This window comes from Pleurodeles waltl, chromosome 6, assembly GCF_031143425.1.
Source record: "Pleurodeles waltl isolate 20211129_DDA chromosome 6, aPleWal1.hap1.20221129, whole genome shotgun sequence".
Classification (NCBI taxonomy): Eukaryota; Metazoa; Chordata; class Amphibia; order Caudata; family Salamandridae; genus Pleurodeles; species Pleurodeles waltl.
Genome location: NC_090445.1, coordinates 1,677,569,752 through 1,677,593,712, shown reverse-complemented (window position 1 = coordinate 1,677,593,712; position 23,961 = coordinate 1,677,569,752). Strand labels below are relative to the sequence as shown.

The 23,961-nt window shown below is 43.2% G+C and overlaps 1 protein-coding gene across 1 annotated transcript in view; it reads left to right on the top strand.

Annotated features, from left to right (window-relative positions):
- The window catches only part of LOC138301337 (glycosyltransferase family 92 protein F49C12.5-like), a 110,702-nt gene that overhangs the window by 43,881 nt on the left and 42,860 nt on the right, over window positions 1–23,961 (top strand). The gene's annotated exons all lie outside the window — the stretch shown is intronic.

The following is a 23,961-nucleotide window of genomic DNA, read 5'->3' as shown; positions in this document are numbered from 1 at the left end:
GCCGTTGTTACTAAAATATTGAAGATGGTCTCTAGGGTTGGTCTTTACCTTATGTTATGCTCCCTCAAACATAGGTTGTCCAGCCAGAAAGACAGATGTGTCCTACGCCAGACTTTAGGAAATTCTATATATAATTGGAAACCAATGAGGCAATGGCCATGCTGCAGAAATGGGTTCCATAGTATGTTGTGTATTCACTCCCCACTTACAAAGAATACCCAAATGTACATAACTTAATTAGAAAAGATGTGGTCAGTTGTGGTTGCTGGCTTACTCGATGTGAGTGGAAGCAGGATCATTATGGGGCATATTTACAAGCCCCGTGCGCCAAGATAGCCTCATTTCTTTGGTGCTAAGGCAGGACTAAGGTGGCTTTTCTGCTGCACAATATTTACAAAGTGGTGCAATGCTTGCATTGCACCACTTTGAAACCCATTGCACCTCGAAATTCCTCCCTCAGGCAAAATGTATGCAAGAACGACGTTTTGGTGCAGGGAGGACCAAAAAAATGGCACAGTGAAATTTACAACATTTCACTGCACCATTCACTGCACCATTTTTTCTTTCATTTTAGCGCCTGCTCAGAGCAGGAGTTCAAATGACACACCAATTATATTCAATGGGGCTCCCTGTGCTTTGCTGCACTAGCGTCAAACGTTTTGGCTCTAGTGCAGCAAAGAGCCACAATAGCGGAAAACCTTTTGATGCTATTGTGCTAACAACCACCATGGTGCGTCGTATTGCAAATTTACCCTTTACACATATAAAGAATATACATATCACGGGAGCCTCAGATCAATGTATTGGAACACCATCAAATATGGTCCTTTGATTGACTTGGTCTCTTGCAAGTTAGCATCATACATAGTCCATTAAGTAACCTGGCCATTTGCAAGATAGCTCACTTTTAGGTCTCCCTCTTTTAAAGCTCTCACTTTTGCCCAAGTCATCACTCCAACATAAGCTCTCATCCCCTCAAGCAGTGGAGGCTTGAGTAGAAGCTTGTGCCACCTAAGCCACTCTATTGAGATTCCGAACTCTATGGTCTTCTGCCCTTACTGCATTTTAAAAAACTTTAATTGTTGAGAATTTGAATTGAGATTGAGAGAGCCCCAGTCATAGATTTCTTATCTTCACCAGTTCAAGCTTTGCACTAGAGTTTTCTTCACCCCCTTGCAAGCGTCAAATCTAGTTTTTCTTTCTGACATTTTCTTAAACTCTCTCACTCTTTTCTCAATAGAATTCTGCCCATCAACCTTATTATTTCCCGCTTTAGTATTCACACATGAGGGACTAACAAAAGTGTTAGCCCATAGTTTCCGAAATAACTCAAATGGCATGACTCCATTCATAGCTTGGGGTGTCATTCTGTAATTCCTCCCTTTGTTAAGTAATTCTTTCTTCTAACACACCTGACTCGCTAATGCTCTCTGTGAGGCTTCTTTCAACATCCTGTTGAACCTTTTTACTATGCTGTTGGGCTTGGGATGGTACAACAAGACCTTTTTGTGCTTATTATCCTGTTTTCCAAGAAGTTGTCCATATTTCGGGTCACTAGTTGCAACCCATTATCCATCAGAATAGTGCTAGGAAAACCTAAATGTTCAAAGACATGATCAGGAAAAATCAATGACTCCATGTGTTTCTACTGAATTGGTGATCTCTACTTCTGGCAACCTTGAAGACATGTCAATCAAAACTATGAAATACTTATCTGAACTTGCAATCCCAATAGGACCTAAAATATCTAAGATGCTGTCCTCCCAAAGTTCCTTAGGTAGCCTTCTCAAAGACATGAGTGGTATCCTGCATTTAAGTGACATATTGCTATTCAACCACTCCACTCAATTATTAACTGATATTTCAACTTGAATGGCCATACCTGGCCACCAGTACATATGTCTGGGTCTCTCTTTTGTTTTTTGAATGTCTGGGTGGCTGTGATGAGCTAAGGAAATGAAATCTTCTTATAAAGATTCTGGTCCCCCTCACCAATAACCCACTCTGAATAGCTAGTTCCTCTTTAACTTTACTAAAACCACTTAAATGGCCTTACAATTTATCTCTCTCATCCCAAACATCCTTGAGCTATGTCAACACATTTTGCAAAACTAAGTCATTTTCTAATTTGTCCAACCAATCATCCTCTTTTATGATACCATGTATAATCAGACACACATCTACATAGTCGTCCACATAATCCACATCTACAACATCCTCTTTCCCACCTGCTTTCACAAGCTGACAGCAGCAGACAGCTAAGTTATTCTTTATATCAGGTATGTATGTTGGATCAAACTGGAATTCATGTAAAGACACCAACCACTGTATTATTCTTTCTGAAATGGCATCCAACCATTTTGTCTCCGAAATTTCCTTTAAGGACTTATGGTCATTTTTTATCTCAAATCTTCTGCCCCAAATGGGTTTTCTTAACTTGTGTGCAGCCCAGTTAACAGCCAATGCCCCTGTGCTGGGGGACTGACGGGAACAGGTTTCCATCAAGCATGACGGAGCGTGCTGACATCATCAGGGGTCACGGGGCCAAGAGACCGGAAAATGCAGGAATCAGGAAGTAGGAAGGAGGAGAGGGAGACAACGGAGGAGCAGGAGCCGGAGGGACCTTGGAAGCGGAAGGAGAGATGCGGAATAGCAACTGAGGAGAGCAGGAAGAAGATGGGTACACCGCGCAACAGAAGAGGGAAGAGACCAGACCAAGCAGGAGAGAAGTGAGTGAGCGGAAGACCCAGCCACGTCCCAGAGGGTCGTGGCTCTCGCAGGTACAGGACCGTTTATATGGTTCATTTTATAACTTAGTGGGGCCTTCTGATGGGAAGCAGGGAGATGGTATGGGCAACTATGAAGCACACCACTAAAGGGAAAGAGGGCCAGGTCCCCTGAGAGGAAAAACAACTACACCAGGTTTTGGGGGAGCACTGGTGCTCTACTTCATGGTCTGGACCATTACTGCGCTCTGTTTACTGCTAAATCAAATGTCCCATATGAGCAGGATGTAAGGGTCTGGGAACAAACACTAAAATGCGTGCATGGTGCGACACACCTATCTTTAGGGGAGCACTGTTTTTTTTCTTTTCTTTTTCTCATCTAAGGACACCAAAGAAGTGACTCAGCTGACTATTATCCTTTATTAACTCCCCTCACTAAAATAAGCACTCCCATCTTAAAGTGCACAACATTAAATAAAGAAATAATAAAACAAGATCAGAAGTGGATGTAAAAATATGTACCTGATAGAGACTTTTTGGTTTCTCTCCTCTCCTTCTCTTGCTGGAGACGTGGGAGCTGTTAACCGGTGAAGCTGGTACCTGTGGGGAAAATAAAGTGGAAAGAAGTTACCAGGGGACAGAAGACCAGGACCTGTACTAAAAACCCCGAACCTCTTAATGGACTATAGAAATAAAAAACAATTGCTAAATATCTAAACTTCTGGTGGGAAATAAAAATAATCAGTTTGTTTCACAACCTCAGTGTAACGTCTTTGTGCATACCTCCAGAATATTACACAGATCTTCCCGGGACAGGAATCATACTATTACAGTGGTGTTAGAAGTGGGATATCCCATTCTACAGACAGGAACCTGTCTGGCGGTAAAGCCCACCCTTGCGGACTTGATAGCGCAGCTGTCCCAGGGACAGAGACATTTACAGCTCCTATGGGAGGAACAAGTGAAAGAGGCACGTTCTGATAGAGACGCTTCTGTAGAATACCTTACAAAACCATGCCACAATAATTGCAAGTAATCAATTAGTTCATGAAACGGCTTTAGAAAAACTCACTGAGACTATTGGTACTACTAGAGTACATCCCAATGTACTTAGGTCGGTCTTACAAAAATATCGGGAAGGGGAGGACCCACATTCTTTCCTTACTAACTTTGAGAGGGTTGCCACTTCCGCCAGTTGGCCACGGGATTATTGGGGACAATATATCGCCCCTCTGTTAACTGGGAATTTGCAATCGGCTTATTAATCGGTAAATCCTGGTGGGGTTACCCCATATACAGATATCAAAAAGGCAATTTTAGAAAGGATTGGCCCAGACAAAGAGCGTTATAGACTTTGTTTTCATCTAACCGAATGGAGCCGTCTGAAAATCCTTGCGCACTTTTCTATTGAGTACATTTTGGTTGAGACAAAACTGAAGAATACATCTTAAGGCGGCCTTATTGGCAAGGGGTATACAGGGATATTAGGAGACACTGTCAATAATGTCCTAAGTGCCAATTGGTGAACCCCAGTAATGAGCCAGGGGCCCCTTTATGTCCCTTGCTGATTACAGAAACTCCTTTCACAAAAGTAGGTAGGGATTTAGTGGGACCACCATTGGCTTCTTCTAGGGGTTATCAAGACAACTTAGCCCTGGTTGATTATGCCTCAAGAATTCCGGAGGCTATTCGCCTCAGCAGTATGACAACCAAGAGCATAGCGCAGGCCATGATTGGGTTCTTCTCTAGAGTGGGGTTTCCGATGGAAATTCTTACGGACCAAGGAACCCCATTTATGTCTTGATTAATGGCCAACGTCTGTCAATTACTAGGGACCAGACAGATTTGAACATCTGTCTATCATCTACAATCAGATGGCCTTGTCGAAAGATACAATAAAACCACCAAGAATTTGTTACGAAAAACCATAAATGAGACAGGGAGAGACTGGGACAAAAAACTACCATTAGTCCTATATGCTATCCGAACCCATGTCCAGACCTCTACCGGGCATAGCCCCTTTGAGCTGTTACTTGTGAGGCAACCACAAACTCTGTTCAACATGACAGCAGAACAGTGAAAGAAACCAACAAAGAGGCTGGAGACATTCTAACTTATACTAGGGAATTAAAGGAAAACCTAAACTCAGTCTGGGATGAAGTACATTCCCATCTTAATGAGAGTCAGGAAAGACAGAAGAAGCAATATGATGTAGGCAAGAAACTACGCGAACTGACTATAGGTAACAAAGTTTTGATCCTGTTGCCCACCTCCGAAAACAAACTTCTAGCAAAACGGCAAGGTCCCTACTGAGTTATGGACAAAATAACCCCAGTTACTTATAGAATAGAGATACCCGAAGGTTCCAATAAAAGTCAAGTCTACCATATAAATTTACTAAAATAATGGAAAGAGAATGAGACCCCTACTCCTACGAACAATACCACCTTGTTCATTACAATGACCCAGCCCTTAGAGATACCTGTTCTTCCCACACTGGAGGAAGAAGACCCACAGATTGAACCTACATATGGGCCAAAGTTAACCGAAGTACAGAAAACCCATGTGAAGCTGGTAGTGAAAAACAATAGAGAGTTTTTTTTTTTAAACTTCAGGTAAAACCAATTTGATTCGACATGATATTCGCACTGTTGAAGGAAAGGTCTCTAGACAAAATCCCTATTGACTACCTGAAGCTCGACAAAAGCTAGTCGAAAAAGAGGTAAAGGAAATGCTAGACGCAGGCATCATAGTGCCGTCCTCTAGTCCTTGGTGTTCCCCAGTGGTTTTAGTCCACAAACCAAATGGAAATGTTAGATTTTGTATCGATTTCTGTCAGCTTAATTCCCTGTCTCAATTTGATACCTATACAATGCCTCCAGTTGATGATTTGCTTGAGTGCCTAGGCCAGGCCCGGTTTCTGACTATGCTAGACCTGACGAAAGGGTACTGGCAAATTCCCCTAAACCCTTCCGATAAAGAGAAAACAGTCTTTGCTACCTCTTTGGGGCTATATCAATTTACTGTGTTACCCTTCGGATTACACAGAGCCCCTGCTACATTTCAAAGATTAATGGACATTGTATTAAGACCCCATCAAGAATATGTAGTAGTATATCTAGACGACATTGGTTTCTATAGTAACACTTGGGCGCAACACTTAGATCAAGTGTCTAAAGTCCTACAGGCCTTACGAGAAACAAGGTTAACAGCAAATTCAAAGAAGTGTAACATAGGACAGACTGCTATTAAATTTCTTGGTTATGTCACTGAACACGGATGTATTAAACCCCAAGTCGATAAGATCGAGGCTATAAAACAGACATCTGTACCAGATGCAAAAAAGACATAAGAGCCTTCTTAGGAATTATTGGGTATTATAGGCGATTCATTCCTGATTTTTCCACCATAGCAGCCCCATTAACCTTGTTTAGAAGAAGTCGGTCCCATCAAGATAAACAGTTTATCTGATGAACAATTTCAAACTTATCTGATCCTAAAAAACCTCCTCACTACCAAACCCATTTTACAATGTCCCAACTTTCAGAAACACCAAGGTCTAGAGGCTCTACTTCGCAAGACGATGATGATGGACAAACACATCTTATTGTGTATATTAGCAGGAATTTATTGCCTAGAGCGAAGAATTATCCAACATTGAAAAAAAAAAAAATTGCTATCAAGTGGGCTATTGAGTCTCTCCAATATCACTTGTTAGGGAGGCCATTTGGCCTCCTCACAGATCATGCTCCTTTGACATGGTTGGCCAAGCATAAAGATTCAAATGCAAGGGTTCTCTGATGGTTCTTATCCCTCCAACCCTTTATGTTTCAGGTCAAACACACACCAGGTTCTTTGCTGAGCAATGCTGATTATATGCCCAGTTATCCTACGGACTCATGGCTCCAACAGCCACTCTCTGGGGAGAGCGGGTGTGCCAGGGCACCAAAGCCGGCAAAGACAGGGACAATCCTTGAGTTCCCCTGGGGGACTGACGGGAACAGGTTTCCGTCAAGCACGACTGAGCGTGCTGACATCAGCGGGGCTCATGGGGCCGAAAGCCTGAAAAAAGCAGATAGTTGGAAGGAAAGAGGGAGAAGGCGGAGGAGCAGGAGTCAGAGGGACCTTGAAAGCAGGAGGAGAGACGTGGAACGGAAACCTAGGAGAGCAGGAATAAGACGGGTACATCATGTGAAAGAAGAGGGAAGAGACCAGACCCAGCAGGAGAGAAGGGAGCGAGCGGAAGAGCCAGCCACGTTCCCAGAGGGACGTGGCTCTCGCAGGTATGGGAACATTTATATGGTTCATTTTGTAACTTAGTCGGGACTTCTGAGGGGAAGCAGGGAGATGGTATGGGCAACTGGGAAGCACACCACTAAAGTGAAAGAGGGCCAGGTCCTCTGAGAGTAAAAACAACTACACCACATTTTAGGGGAGCACTGGTGCTTTACTTCATGGTCTGGACCATTACTGCGCTCTGTTTACTGCCAAAACATGAGCATGATGTAAGTCACCTATCTTTAGGGGAGCACTGTTGTTCTTTTCCTTTTCTTTTTCTCATCTAAGGACACCAAAGAAGTGACTCAGCTGACTATTATCCTTTATTACCCCCTCACTAAAATAGGCACCCCCATCTTAAAGTGCACAACATTAAAGAAAAAATAGAACAAGACCAGAAGTGGATGTGAAAATATGTATCTAATAGAGACTTTTTGTTTTCTCTTCTCTCCTTCTCCCGCTGGCGACGTGGGAGCTGATAAGCAGCGAATCTGGTACTTGTGGGGAAAAAAAGTGGAAAGAGGTTACCAGGGGACAGAAGACCAAGACCTGTACTAAAAAACCCAAACCTCTTAATAGAGTATAAAAATAAAAAGCAATCTCAAAACATCTAAACTTCTGGAGGGAAATAAAATTAATCAGTTTGTTTCACATCCCCACTGCAACGTCAATGTGTATACCTCCAGAATATTACACAGATCTTCCCAGGACAGGAATCGTCCTATTACAGCCCTTTTTTCTATAACCAACCAGTTCAAATCTGCTCCTTTCAAACACCTAGAGATAAATAAAATAGTGCATTCAACACCTTCATGTCTCCTAACCCCTTCGGACTGGCATCAGATGTAATCACCATGACATGTCCAGATTTAACAACTTTAGTAAAGCAAATTCTCTTTCACACTCAGAATTCCACAAAAAAACATCCCCTTAACAGGTGTCTCTTATTCTTGGTCTTTTGATCAACATTTGTAACACATTTACAATAATATTTGGTCATGCCCAAGAATTTGACTAGTTTTTCCTTACACACTGGAGTGGCCATATTGTAAAGTGTGAGAATTAACTCACTCCTTGGCTCAATTCCTAACTGAGTGATTTTGTGACCCAAATAATCAATTTCAGTCTAATTGAACTTTCACTTCCTGTCTTTTAAAGTAAAACCATGTTGTTTTAACCTATTGAGAAGTAATCATGCACGTTGAGTAGGCTCCGCAACATTGTCCCCAAACACCAATATATATTGCTGATATATTTTGACACCCATACTGACTACACAATACTCTCTCCATCAATCCTTGGGATGCTGCTACAGCCGAAATGAGTCTAAAGGCATTCTAAAGGCTGTCAAGTCTTGGGACTCATGATGCAATCTCACTTGGTGGTATGCTGATGTGAGATCCATGGATTAAAAACATTTTGGCCCCCTCAACATGGAGAACATTTGGAATAATGATCAACCACAACACATTTATCCAAGTCACGCAAGTCCACATATCATCTTACATCCCCTTATGCGTTATCTGCCAAGACCACTGACGCAAGCCAATCATTAGCTTCTACCTCTTTAACTATGCCACAGTCCTTTAATTTATCTAGTGCCATTTACATCTTATCCTGACCATTATGGGTACCCCCTTACTTTGCTGACAACAGGTTTTGCACCTCTTTTTATCTTGATTCTATATTAATGTAGCCTCTGAGACAGCCTAACCCTAGGAAATCTTGTCTAAACGTCAGCTTGTCAAAGACAGCTTTATTCACCTGCACACTGTCTTTAACCTCATGTAAGAGGTCTCATTTGGATCAAGATAAATCATTGAATCTTTTTGGTGAAAACAGCTAATGAGAGAAGATACATAGATTTTACCAGCAGTATATCTACCCTTGAAGTCTAAGTAACCTTTAAAATAACCCAACAGTTTGATATGTTCAACTATTATCCCTTAGGACAAACATCTGGTTTGTGGAGTTTAATTTTCCCCTTCAGTTCTTTCTCATAAACTTCCCATGGGATCAAAGTTATCTGTGCACCAGAATAAAATAGCATGCAGACCGACAGATCTTCAATTTGAACTATTTCCATCGGACCACTCCCCCATCCTTCACTTACAAAATTATCTGTTCACCATCTAGATCTTGCTCACAGGTTATTTCCTGAACTCTCTTCTTTGTATCCCCAGTCCTACAACATATGTTGACATGTCCCATTCTGCCACACTTTTTGCAAGTGGTTTTCCAACCATTGCAGATTTTATTGTTGGCAAAGTGTCCATATTCACCACACGTAAAACAGCATCCTTGAAGTTTCTTATTATCCTTTTCAGTTTACTTCCGACCTTTTTGATGAGAAACTTGTTCATTACTTTTCTTCAGAGAGCACACAAAATTTACATCACTTTCAATCCTGTTACTAGCACACCATTTTTTTATGTCATCTACACAAGGTTGAATAAGCTCACAAGCCTTGGCTACTATAACCACCTCTGTCAGAGATGGATTGTCCTTCTGTCAAAAGAACTCTTTGGCGTTTTCTAAGCTGCACCCGAACATGATTTGATCTCTCAGCTGCTCCTCAAAGTTCATCCTAAAATTACAAGTGGAGCTAGTTTTCTGAAAACAGGCATGTACTCTTCCAGAGATTCTCCACACCTCTGCATGCGTTTACCATAATGATAACTTTCAGGGACACATCTATTTTTTAAACAAATCTTATACTCATTCAAGTCACAAGCTTCTTCCTGAATTAAATCCAGCATGTGTTCCTAAACCTCTTGTCCCTAAGGTCCCACGCAGTGCAACAATAAAGAGTTTTTCCGGTCCACACTCAAAGATGTTCCACACAGTCTTCCATAATGATTAAACACATGTTTCCACTTTACTCATTTCAAATGAGGCTCACCTGGACTGAACAGAAAAAATGGTGGAGGTGTCACATTCTGCATTGTGAACCAACTGAGTAGTAAACAAATTATTATATGAAGTGCAATAAAAAAACAAATGTTGGAATTAGAATAACACCTTCACTCGTAACAAAAAATAAATTAGATTTTGCACCACCTACATTTTCTATAATGTACACCAACAATTCCTATGTGCACTTCAAAATGGTAGTACCAGTTCCACCGTTGTTTCCTGTGAAAACAAGTTCAACAGAAAATTGTTGTATTCCTGGAGTTATCCTGGCAACAAGTGATCACACACGCATCAATACGTGTCTCCGAGTCCGGCATTGAACTGATCACTTAAGCACTGCTACATATAAATAATTATTTGTGGTAACCCTTGCGAACAGGCTTCAAGAAAACGCATCCTCCATGGAGTGTCACATGGCCACAGACGCCCCAATACTTGCACTTCCAAAACTGTTTACAGTACGCCAGGTAACCCTGCCACATGTCAGTGAAGTGCGTCTAGTGAAGACCGTCACGTGGTCACACATGCCTTGAATCCGTGGGAAAGTCAAACGAGCACTGTGGCACAAGAGAGGTGTCTATCACTGTCTGGCATCTTGGGATCTGAAGAGAGCACTGTGGCACCAGAGGGATGGCTAGCGGCATGGTGCATCTTGGGATCTGGCATCTCGTATAATGGAATTCAGGAACTTACGATGTAAAAGACACTGTAGGTAGGCCTTAAGATAGCAAGCGGAGGTACCTGAAATTAAGCTGCGCGTGGCTTGCCCGAGTGAGGGTCACAGGGCTAATGGAATAATACTGAAGTTTTAAGCCTCCTTGCATAAGCCCACTACAGCACTAATTAATTTTTTAGTAAATCACTCCAAGCAGGGCCACGCTAACTCACCAGTGTCTTGCTGACTCACGGGTGACACAGTCCATCTCTTCAAGGCGTTTGCCAGCTCTCAGTGCAACATAGTGTCTATTATTATCAGTGTTGTAGCAGCAGGTTTACACCCTTATATAATTTTCCGTGATACTGTCACATATACAAAGATTACACCGACCTCGCAGAGAATCTCATTGTCCCTCAGAGTTCCATGAATACTAACACTCCATGGAACCTGAAGGGCGATACGTTCTATGGATGAAAAGTTAGGAGATACCACACATTACTCTTACCAATTTTCCTCTATGCCCTACCTCCCCATATTATTATTAACATCTATAAATATGTCAGGCAGTATTGCGTGTTATGAGTAATCTTATCAAGAAGTGTGGCTGTATCAAATTGTGCAGTAGGTTTAGGGTGTGTTGCATGGGCTCAGTCTCATTAGCTAGCAACTAGAAGATCAGCAGTTGTGCACATTGACTAAGTCATCAATATATAAACTGCTCCAGGGTCAAAAGTATAAAAGGACAAGAAAGATTCAGGAGACCTGTTAACAGGCAGGATAAAAGTGGACCCTATAATGCTTTAATGTCCTTATACTGGTCCACCACAACCCTCAATAGCCTCTGTCTTTCCATCATGACCCACATCCTCAGATGCCAATGCGTGATTGTTATGAAACTTTCTTCCTTCAATGTGACGCCAAGATGACCTATCAGGTGATCAATTCCACAAGAGTATGTGGTCAGCTCGACCTTGGTAGACTAGGCTGAGGGACCAAAATCCCAGTCAGACAGAAGCAAGAGCTGTGTTAGTCCAGTATTGTTTTAATGGCTGTAAGGAACTCCATCTAGAACGGTTGGATGTGGGGGGAGTCCTTCCAGATATGTTTAAAATTCCCTAGAAGACCACATGCCTTCAATAAATTTAATTGAAAATGGGTAGATTTTGTGTAATTTGTCTGGGTATAGGTAGCATTCAGATGCTACTTTAGAGCGTACCTCTCATTGCAGAAGAGAGGCACAGTTTTGTATTACTACTCACCATACGTGTGACTATCACATTTCCTTTATCTCATCCCTGAAAGCCTTCACTCCTCCTCGTCTATGAGGCCAGTAGTGTGGTTGATCAATATCTAGCAGGCATGTATATACAGCCTCTAATCCATTGGCCATCTTCACAAATTTTCCCAAAGGAGTTAAGTTCCTGGTAGGTGCTTTGTTAATAATGGGATTCAAGACTAAAGGGATCATTACGAGTGTGGCGGTCTTAAGACAGCTACACGCGCGCTGGAGGTCTGACTGCCACATTAAAATCCTGGCGGTTAGACCACCAGGGAACCGCCAAAATCATGGATCCCAGTGGCCTGGCGGAGATGGATTATGACCTTGATCTCCACCAGCCTTTTCATGGTGGTAACAATGCTATGAAAAGGCTGACAGAGAACAGGTGCAGGGGACCACAGGGGGACTGTGCAGAGGTTGAACATTGAGAAGGGGCTGGTGCACCCTGCTGGTTACAGCATTGCAGCCAGCTCGATTACGAGCCAGAGACAATGTTGGAGCCTTTTTCCCGCTGGGCCGGCAGGTGGAAACTTAGGTTTCCGCCCATCGACCTAGTGGGAAACTCATAATGACTCCGGGGGGAGGTAGACACGTCGGCAGCGGCCACCCTGACGGGAGTTTGACGCACACGCATTCCCATCTGTCAAACTCAGAATTATGCCCTAAGTGCCTCAACTGCACATAATGAAAATGCTCAACCTCATCTAACTGGTTGATGTGCATGCAGGCATCAAAGGAGAGAGTTTTTCCACCTTGGAACATATCAGATGCCCTAACACAATCTCGCTTTCAAAGTTATCAAAATGACCTGGAGTTAATATAAATGTGAAAGTGGAGTTATAATGAATTGGATTGTGCGGTGAAGGGAACAAGGTGTCACATAATGATACCGTTAGAAATGGGGTCTCCAGTTGGCAATCAGTTTGCACTCTGTCAAAGCAGGGACACTCACTCTACTCAGGGTAAGGGAGTTAACACTCCTAAAACACCCCTGCTTATCCCTTTGGTAGTTTGGCACAAGCAGTCAGGCTTATCTCAAAGGCAATGTTTAAAGTATTTGTACCAACACACACAGTAATACAGTGAAAACACTACAAAATGAACACTACACCAGTTTACAAAAATAAGCAATATTTATCTAAATAAAACAAGAACAAAACAATAAAAATCCAACATACATAAGTGAAGCTATGAATTTTCAAAATAAAAAGAGTCTTATCTAATAGAAAACAATGGCAACGTTGTTGCTACACAAAGTGCCTGGTTTGCCTCAAAAATAAAGCAGCGATGCATCAATTCCTTATTCGCAGGTGAGGCCATGATTCGTTCCCTCTTCAGTTGGGTAGACAATGCATTTTTTTCTCTCCCGCAAGAGAACAACGCATCAATTTCGGGACAGGGTACCTAGGATCCGTGCAAGTTCATGATAATTTTGACGCCCAGCAGTGATGCGTGAGAAATTCGGTTGCATGGTGATGAAAAAACACGCTATGTGGGGCACTGCATCGTTTTTAGCAGCTGCAAGCAGGTTTTGCGTCATTTCTCCAGCCGGGATGCAGGTGATGGGTCAATTTCCCAGCTGGGATGTGGGTGGTGCGTTGATTTCAGCCGTGAAGCGGGTGGCGTGTCATTTTTACAGCATTGTCAAAATTTTCCCTGCATGGCTTCCTGTGCTTGGATTTCAGTCGTTGTTCTACCAGCTTCACCTTCAAGGGCCCAGGGACTGGATAGGGCACCCCTTGGCATGGAAGGAGTCTCAGCAGAGAGTCCAGGTGCTGGAAGAGGAAGTCTTTGATGGCCCTGAGACTTCAAAACAGGAGGCATGCTTAGTCCAAGCCCTTGGAGATTCTTCACAAGCATGGCTATACCACCAAGTCTAGCCTTTGTGCCCTTTCACAGGCAGAAGCAGCAATTGTAGGATAGCCCGACAAAGCACAGTCACAGTCAGGGGCATCACTTGTCCTCAGCTTTTCTCTTTGGCAGAGGTTCCTCTTGGTTCCAGAAGCAAATCTTGAAGAAAATTTAAAGTCTGGGGTTTTGGGTCCAATACGTATACCCCTTTCTGACTTTGAAGTTGCCCAACTTCAACAAAAGTCTCTGTTTACAGGAGCCTGCCTTGCCCAGGCCTGGCTACAGACACACACCAGGGGTTTGGAACTGCATTGTGTGAGGGCAGGTACTGCCCATTCAGGTGTGATTACGCCTCCGTCCACTCTAGCTCAGATGGCTCATCAGGATATGCCTTCTACACCCCACCTCCCTTTGTTTCACTGTCTAGAGGGGATTCACAAACAACCTGACTGTCAGTCTGACCCAGACAGGGAATACACAAGCAGGCAGAGTCACAGAATAGTTTAAGTAAGAAAATGCCTACTTTCTAAAAGGGGCATTTTCAAACTAACAATCTAAAAAACAATTTTTGATTTTTAAATCATGAGTTCAGAGACCCCAAATTCCACATTGCCATCTGCTCTTAAAGGGAAACTGCACTTTAAGGCTATTTAAAGGCAGTCCCCATGTTAACCTATGAGTGAGATAGGCCTTGCAACAGTGAAACCGAATTTGGCAATATTTCACTGTTAGGACATGTAAAACTTATCAGTACATGTCCCACCTCTAACATACACTGCACACCGCCAACGGGGCTACCTAGGGCCCACGTTAGGGGTGCCTTACATGTATAAAAAGGGAAGGTTTGGGCCTGGAAAGTGGGTACACTTGCCAGGTCGAATTGGCAGTTTAAAACTGCACACACAGACACTGCAGTGGCAGGTCTGGGCCATGTTTACAGGGCTACACACGTAGGTCACACAATCAGTGCTGCAGGCCCACTATTAGCATTTGATTTACAGGCCCTGGGCAGCTCTAGTGCACTTTACTAGGGACTTACTAGTAAACTAAATATGCCAGTCATGGAAATGCCAATTACCAATACAATTTACACAGACAACATATACACTTTAGCACTGGTTAGCAGTGGTAAAGTGCCCAGAGTCCTAAAGCCAACACAAACTGGTCAGAAAAAATAGGAGGAAGGAGGCAAAAAGTTTGTGGCTGACCCTGCAAAAAGGGCCAGGTACAACACCAATCAATTTGCAAATATTAATGTACCTTCTTAAAGATTTCATCACATTAGCAATACTTTCTCTACTCCTGGTCACAACATCCAGCATTGCCACAACACATTCCTCATTCTTATCATTCTTATTTTTCATCATACAATGGCAACCTAGACAAGCAGTCTGCGTGTACACTTGCACCTTGCACAATATAGTGAAGAGGAAAGTTATAGTCCTGTAATTTCAATGAAATCCTGATGGATCTGAAGTAAGCATTACCTGTATCTTTCTTGCCCACCAAATATGTTAATGGTGTGTGGTCGGTATATGAAGTAAAGTACATAAACCTTGAATCTCCCACTTCTACTTGTGCAAGCTGAAACTTGTCATTCAATGGTAATACACCCTCAGCATCTTTAATGGTCCTGAATGGGAAATTAATAGTTTTTTATGTTTCTAACACAATCACAAATTACAATACCAATACCCAAATCACTGGCAGCTACTGTTCAGATATAATTATAACCTGAAATGTAAGCTTTCAAAGGAGGCTCCTTGGCCAACAATATTTTAATTTTATCAAAAATGGTTGCTCCCTTCCAGTCCGGATCAACTTTCCTTTCTTCTTCAATAAACATTTCAAAGGTCTCGTTAGTGTCACATACCTCTCCACAAATGTAGAATAACAAGTCACTCAGACTAATACATTACATCAACTGACTTTTCCTTGTAAGTACTGGTGCATCCTTTGATGGCCTTGATCAGATCTCTTCTGCTGTTATCCTGTGTCCAAGGTAATCCACTGAGACTCTCAATAACTTCCAGTTATCACGAATAACAGTCATACCATATTCAACAAGGATTAATAGAACGCTTTCCAAGATACAATTATGTTCATGTTTGTTGAACTTGGCCCCTTTCTGAAGGGTCACCCCACATTTTTTCCTTCCTTTTCTTAGCCTCTTTTTGTTGGCTTTTAGGACTCTGCACACTTTACTCTTGATCCATATTTAAAGTGTGTGTGCTCTCCCTTCAAACGTAGAAAAATTGGAATGCACCTGATTGTACTTTTCTTTCCCTCCCCAGTTTATGGTACTACCTGTGGCTAGGGCCCGTAGATTAAATTCTACCAGTGAGTTGCACACTCATTGAGTCACCCACTAAAGAAGCACTGTAAAACATATCTCAGGGATACCACTAGAGCCTCTAGTGAAGTTTTAAACTGCCATTCATTTCAACCTGGCAAAAAAAGTCTTTAAAAATAATTTTCTATCACCCCTCAGATAGGCCTTAAAGGCTTGCAGGATTGGGTGCATAATAGTTTAAGAGCAGGACATGTGTATTTAAGTCTTACATGTCTTCACAGTGAAAAACTCCTAAATTTGTTTTTTACTGTAGCAAGGCTAATTCCCCATAACCTGACACTACCAAGTTTAGTATTGAAGCAACTATAGAAATTCTTCTTCCACTCATTTCCACGGTAATTTAAAATCCACTTTAATTGTAAAGTCAGATTTAAGTTGTTATTTTGACAATGTCACTTTTAGGAAGTTTAAATTATACACAAAACTATCACACTTGTCCCATGCACAGTGTGCCACAGGAGCCAAGCTATACCTGGCTGTGGAGCCCTGATAAGTGTGAAACTGGTCCTGGGTTGCTTACGTTCTAGTTCAGAGAAGACCTGGCCTGGCAGTTCAGACTGAACTGCTCCCTTTGGAGCAAGGTCAAGACTGATTTGCATATGGCTGGGTCCAAAATGAGGTGTCATAGTGTGCAAAATTACGATGGATTGAGATGAGGCCCTTGGGATTACCAGTAGCTGAGATTATTTTAAGACTTCCATCTATCACTTTTAGTTTACTTCAGTGTATCAGTCTAAGTGAGATTGGTATGCCCAGATGTGGGTCGCATGCGGACTGTGTCACATGAACCAAGCTATAATAGGCAGATGAGCCATAAAAAGGGTGAAAAGGTCCTGAGTTGCTTGTGTTCTGGTTCAGGGAGGATCTGGCCTAGCAGCTCAAGCAAGACTGTTCCCTTTGCAGCAGGGTCAAGACACATATGCATATGGTTGATCCCAAACTGAGGCGGTATGGTGTGCAAAATACCAATATATTGAGATGCATGTGAGTAACAGTGGCTGAAACTAATTAAGCATTCTACCCATCACTTTTTTTGTATACTACAGACTTTTAGAGAGTTGTCATTTTTCTGCCTAAACTAAATATGCCTTTCTGTACGTGTCCAGAGTCACATGGCTTGTAATGGCTCTCCTGTGGTGTAATGTGTATTTCCTTTAACCCCTGCGGTACCACAGACATAACAGTTACGTCCACGGCAGCACCACTCAGTTGCCCATAAAGTAATTGTTAAGTCCTGCATCAGGATAATGGGGGGAGCGCTAGCGCTCCCCCATTGGCCTAAGGGCAGGGATGGAAGGGGAAATCACTTCCCCTTCCACCTCCTCACCCACCCAGTGACGTCTGATGATGTCAGTACGCAGTTGCCGCTGACCTCATCAGAGGTCGCCGCCATCACGCTGGAAGAGAAATTAAAGCATTTCTCTTCTGATTTGGTAGGGGGGGTGGGCAGAGAGACATGAATGGAAAGGAAAGGCCTTTTCTTTCCTTTCATGTCTTTCTGAGCATTTCTGCAGCCGGATCGTAAAGCGATCGGGCTCTGGAAATGCCCACTAGACACCAGGGAGTAAAATAAATAAACAATGATAATTTCCCTGGAGGGCAATTTTTCATTAGGCCATTTCTGCCCCCTATTTTAATTAGGACGATATTCCCCCAGGGGAGGCAGAAGCCAAGAGACACCAGGATTTTTTTTTTTTTTTTTTTACACAAACAATGAAGGAGTCTGACCCCTTGAGCAAGGGATGCACTCCTGGGGGGGCAGTTATTTATGAGGCCTTTTCTGTCCCCCCCAGGGGCAGATCAGCCTATTTTAATTAGTCTGATAGAGGTGGGGGGGCATAAAAGGCAGTAGGCACCAGTGATTTTTTTTTTTTTACAGATGGGGATCGACCCCTTAGGCAAGGGGTGCTCCCTTGGGGGCAATTTTATTTCAGGCCATTTCTGCCCAACTTGGGGGAAGATTGGCCTTTTACGCCAATCTGCCCCAAGAGGAGCGACCCCCATGGCACAAATTTCAGCCTATTTTAATTAGGCCTATCTGCGCAAAAGGTGGGCAGAAACCAGTAGGCCCCAGGGATTTTTTATTTTTATTTTTACAGATGGGGAGCGATCCCTTAGGCAAGGGTTGCTCCCCTGGGAGGCAAATTTATTTTAAACCATTATTGCCCTCCTTGGGAGCAGATCATCCTATTTCTATTTGGACGATCTGTCTCCAGGGGGGTCAGAAACCACTTATGCACCAGGGATTGGAGTGTGTGATTTTTGTTTGGGGGGGCAGCCCTTTGGGCAATGGTCGCTCCACATGGGGGTACATTACTGGCCATTTCTGAGCCCCTTGGGGGCAGATCGGCCTATTGTTGTAAGGCAGAAAGCCCAGCAGAGACCAGGGAAGATTTTTTTTTCAAAAAAATAGGATGGGGATATAGCTATACCTCTACCCCAAATGAATGGGGACAAAGTTGTTCTGCCCACCTGTGGGCAGATGGGGCAATTAACTGATCCACTACCGGGGTGGGGGGTAGAAATCCTACTAGATGCCAGGGAATTTAAAAACAAACAAAAAATAGTGGGGTGGTGGCTACCAACCAGTATGGACTTGATTATGCCCCCACCCCAACTGAGGGGGGTAACAGTCTTCCAGCTCTTCCCCCTGCACATTAAAATATCTTATCCCAATGGCAAGCAAGAGGACAGTTGATTATTTTGGGTTATGGTTTTACGTTTGGCCCATGAGAGCTTGTCTAACTCTCAAAATCGAAATGGAATCGTAAGGGCTGCATTTTTTGGACTCTGGGACGCTGCTATTTAGAAATATCTATGAGACATAGACACATCTGAAAACTAAACATCTGTGAGTGTCCAGGGTGGTGTGCTTCACATGCACCGGCACCATTTTCTTACCCACAATGCCCTGTAAACCTCCAAATTTGCTTGAAATCACATATTTTTTCCACATTTTTGTGATGGAACCTGCAGGAATCCACAAAATTCCTACCTCCCAGCATTGTTGCATCTATACTGTTTAAAATACTGCCCTGTCAGCCTAAAAACCTTTTTTTTTTCAAACTGCCCTTTTGGACCCGCTTTGGTTCCCCCTCAATTTCAACAGGTTTTTGGCGCATCCCTGTCACAGGCACTTGGCCCACCTACAAAAGTGATGTATCATTTTTATCAGGAGACTGAGGGGAACGTTAGGTGGTAGAAAATTGTGGTGATCCCACACAGAAATGTGGGGAAAATTTGATTTTTGCAGCTATATTTGAGGTTTGCTGAGGATTCTGGGTAAGAAAACACTGGGGGATCCATGCAAGTCAGACCTCCCTGGTCACCCTCAGGTGTCTAGTTTTCAGAAGTGTCTGGGTTTGGTAAGTTTCCCTAGATGGCTGTTGAGCCCAGGACCAAAATCACAGGTGCACCACCCCCTTGCAAAAACAAGTAGTTTTGTATTGATGTATCCACATTGTGTTTTGGGGCATTTCCTGTCACAGGCACTAGGCCTACCCACACAAGGGAGGTACCATTTTTATCATAAGACTTAAGGGAATTCTGGGTAGAGGGACATTTCTGGCTCCCCTATGACTCCAGAACTCTGCAGCTTCGAAACATGAGGAAAAGTGGTTTTTTTTGCCAAATGTTGAGGTTTGCTAAGGATTTTGGGTAACAGAACCTGGTGGGAGCGCCACAAGTAATCCCATCCTGGGTTCCCCTAGGTGTCTAGTTTTCAGAAATGTCCAGGTTTGCTAGGTTTTTCTAGGTGCCGGATGAGCTAGAGGCCAAATCTCACAGCTAGGCACTTTGCAAAAAACTGGTCAATTTTCTTTGGGAAAATGTGGGGTTCATGTCGTGTTTTGGGGCTTTACCTGCCTCGGGCACTAGGCCTACCCACACAAGTGAGGTACCATTTTTATCGGGAGACTAGGGTGAACACAGACTTACAGAAGAAGTCTTATTGCCCCTTGTCTTGCTCTACATTTCTTAGAGAAATGCCCTGTAATTCACATGCTAGTATAGGGACCCAGGAATTTGAAGATGTGCAAATAACCACTGCTTCTCAAAACTTTATCTTGTGCCCATTTTGAAAATACAAAGGTTTCCTTGATACCTATTTTTCACTCTTTATATTTCACCAAATGAATTGCTGTGTACTCCGTATACAGTGAAACCCCATTGCAAGGTGCAGCTCCTTTATTGGTTCTGGGTACCAAGGGTTCTTGATGAACCTACAAGCCCTATATAACCCCGCAACCAGAAGAGTCCAGCAGATGTAATGATATATTGCTTTTATAAACCTGCCATAGCTGAAAAAAGTTATAGAAGAAAACGTGAACAGAAGCGGCTTTTTTTTCACCTCAATTTCAATATTTTTTATTTTAGCTGTTAGTTTCTGTATGAAAACCATCAAGGGTCTACACAAATGAACCCTTGATGAATTTTGAATTTTATCTACTTTTCAGAAATGTTTAGCTGTCCGGGATCCAGCATTGGTTTCACACCCATTCCTGTCACTAACTGAAAGCACAAAAAAATAGTAAAAATGTGGTAAGCCCCAGTAAAATGCCAAAATTGTGTTGAAAAATGTAGTTTTCTGATTCAAGTCTGCCTGTTCCAGAAAGCTGGGAAGATGGTGATTTTAGCACAGCAAACCCTTTGTTGATGCTATTTTCAGGGTAAAAACCACAAACTTTCTACTGCAGCCCTTTTTCCCATTTGTTTGAAAAAAGAAACAACATTTTAGCTGTATTTTGGCTAATTTCTTGGTCTCCTCCAGGGGAACCCACAAACTCTGGGTACCTCCAGAAACCTTAGGATGTTGTAAAAAAAAGGACGCAAATTTGGTGTGGCTGGCTTATGTGGACAAAAAGTTATGAGGGCCTAAGCACAAACTGCCCCAAATAGACAAAAAAAGGTTTGGCATAGGAGGGGGAAAAGGCCTGGCAGTGAAGGGGTTAAACGGGACACTAGGGCTTTGGATGTGAAGAAGGGTGCTGCTCTACCGAGGCGATGGCCTGGAGGGTTGTACACAGCCCTTCCTGAGCTTCAAAGGGGAAACTGAGGCCTGTGCCTTCCCCCTTCCTGATTTCTGAAGCTGCCTTCCTTAGCACTAGCAAAGGCAGCTAACACCTTAACCTGCCTGCCCTTTTTCTAGACAGTTTGGAGCCAAACCCAAGGGTTAAAAGGAAGAACTGAACATTACAGTTTTAGTTTAGACTAAGACAGTGACACCACACTGGCTGGGAATTTGTGGCACCGTAAGGACCTCTCATCAGAACACTCCTGGACTTCTGAAGATTCAGAAGGACAACCTTGCTGTCTGAAAAAGGAAGACTAGACCTGCTTGCCTTGAAAACAGGATCCCAGAAGGAAGAGATCCTAAGGGTCAGCTGGATGACCTCCTGTTTGAGCCACAGGAACATGTCAAGCTTCCTGAGGCCTTCACTGCAAGTACCTGGCTGACCAGCACAAACTGGACCTGCCTGGACCCTGCCGCTGGGCTCTGCTGGAATAAGTTTTGATCCCAAAGAAGTACTTCCCTAGGTCCTGGACTCTTGGCTGGTGTCAGAATGTATTCCTCCAACCCAACCTGCAGACAGCAAGAACTAGACCCCAGGTAAAAATCCAGAAGCTTTAGTTTCCTATTGACCACAAACGATCAACCCTGTCTCCCACCAGCCTGAAGCTCCGATGGCGACCTGCTCTTCATGTCAGCAACAACTACCCGTATCTTATAACCACCTTAAGCTCTGATAACGACCTGCTGTTCATGCTGACAACGATCTGTCACGATCTGCACGATGCTTCTCACCTTTGACTGAAGGATTTGAAAGCGCACCCGGTCTTCTGCTGGTTCTGGATAGACCAAGATAAGGGCGACCCTTTCTAGTAGCCACGGTGCTGCTTAACATTAAAATGCCTATGCAGACCGTACCCTCCAGAAGGAGTCCCAGAGGAAAAAAAAAACAAAATAAAGAAGAGTGAAAAACTGAAAAAATTAAAAAATCTCAATCAGAGCAACAGGAACTGGAGAAAAACACGACGAACAGGAGCGAAGATCACCACCAAGAGGAAGTGTTTGCAAAGCAAAGCAGATCAGGACTGAGTGACTTATATACTGGAAGACAGGGAGTGACAACACAGGAGGAGAAAACAACGCCATCTTGGATTGGAAAAGGCCCATAGAAAAGAATGGGAAAAGAGTAGCAGTATAAAGAAAAATGCATGCTGGGAAAAAGGAACAGAAAGAAGACAACATGGAAACCAACAAGAAGACAGCATGGATACCAGGAGAAAGGAAAAGACGAAATGCACAGAAAAAAACAGAAAAAAAGAAAAGAAGAGAAGACCACCACCAATCAGCAAGAAATGTTAAGAAGACAGGTAAGAACGGCGCGACAGGGAGCATGAAATGTACTTCATGAAACGCTCTGAAAATGGTATGCAGAAACGCGGCGGACGGCACTCCGATAATCGGAGTCACTGTCCGACCGCTGTTGAAAAGAGATACGCAGCAGTTAAGCGCTGCGTTCCCGAGAGCCCAGGCTTGTCAGGGTAACGGGAATAAAAAAGGCAAACCAATTGGGGGGCATGGAGGGAGGAGGCATCCTCCCAAGAGCAGTCACTGAGGGGGTAACCCTTCCAGTGAATCAAAAACTGCAGTTTGTTCCGAGAGACTAGAGAGTCACAGATTTCCTGCAATTCATATTCAGGATGTCCATTCACAGAAAGAGGAGGAGGTCGTTGAAAATGTTGGTTGTACAGATCGGGAATAAAAGGTTTTAACTGGGACACATGAAAAACAGGATGAACTCGCCAGGTAGGAGGCAACCTTAGTCGAACAGCAACAGGATTCAACACTTGCAGGTTCCGAAAGGGTCCATAAAAACGAGGTTTGAATTTGTTTAGAGAAAACTGAGAGGGCAGAAATCTGGAGCAAAGCCACACCTTGTGTTCTGCTTGATATGAGGGTGCCGCCTTCCGTTTCATTGCTTGTTTAGAAGCTAAAAGAGTGGTATGTATTAGGGTTTGGATTTGGCGGATTCATTGTGCAAAAGAAGTGACTGCAGGAACAAGCAAAGTCTTACAAGAAATAGGGACATGGCCCTAGGATGGTAACCATAGGTGCAATAAAAAGATGTTCCTCCGGTTGCAATATATACTGTATTGTTATAGGAGACTTCAGCAAGGGCAAGAAAATCCGACCAATTACTTTGAGTGGCATTACAGTAACATCTCAGGTATTGTTGAAGTTCCTGATTCACATGTTCAGTCTGACCATTGGTTTGTGGATGAAAACCAGAGGACAAGGACGCATCAATGTTTAATAAGGCACAAAAAGCTCTCCAAAATCGTGACACATATTGTGGCTCTCTATCAGAAATGACCTCTTGCGGAAGACCATGGAGGCGAAAAATGTTTCACAGGAACATGCGAGTCATTTCAGGGGCTGTTGGTAATTTCTTTAGGGCTTTGAAATGCACCATCTTGGTGAAGGAATCAACAGTTACCATGATGACATGATTACCAGAAGAAGACGGTAGGGAACAAATGAAACCTCTGGACAGGTTACACCAAGGAGCTGAGGGAACAGGTAAAGGCATCAATAAACCTGCTGGTTTAGTTCTGGGTATCTTGGTCTGGGCGCGTACAGGAGATGCTGAGACATAGGTTTCTATATCTTTCTTAAGGGAAGGTCACCAAAAAGATCGTTGAAGCAGTTCCTGGGTCTTCTTGATTCCTCGATGCCCAGCTACCGGAGAATCATGACACATTTGTAATGTCTTGGTCTGTACATTTTAGTAGGTAAGAAAAGGGTGTTTGGATGATAGAAGTAGTCTTGATCTTTTCGTAAGAGAGGTGTCACTTTATTCCACTCTTCAAGTGGAAGGAACTGGTACTCAGATTA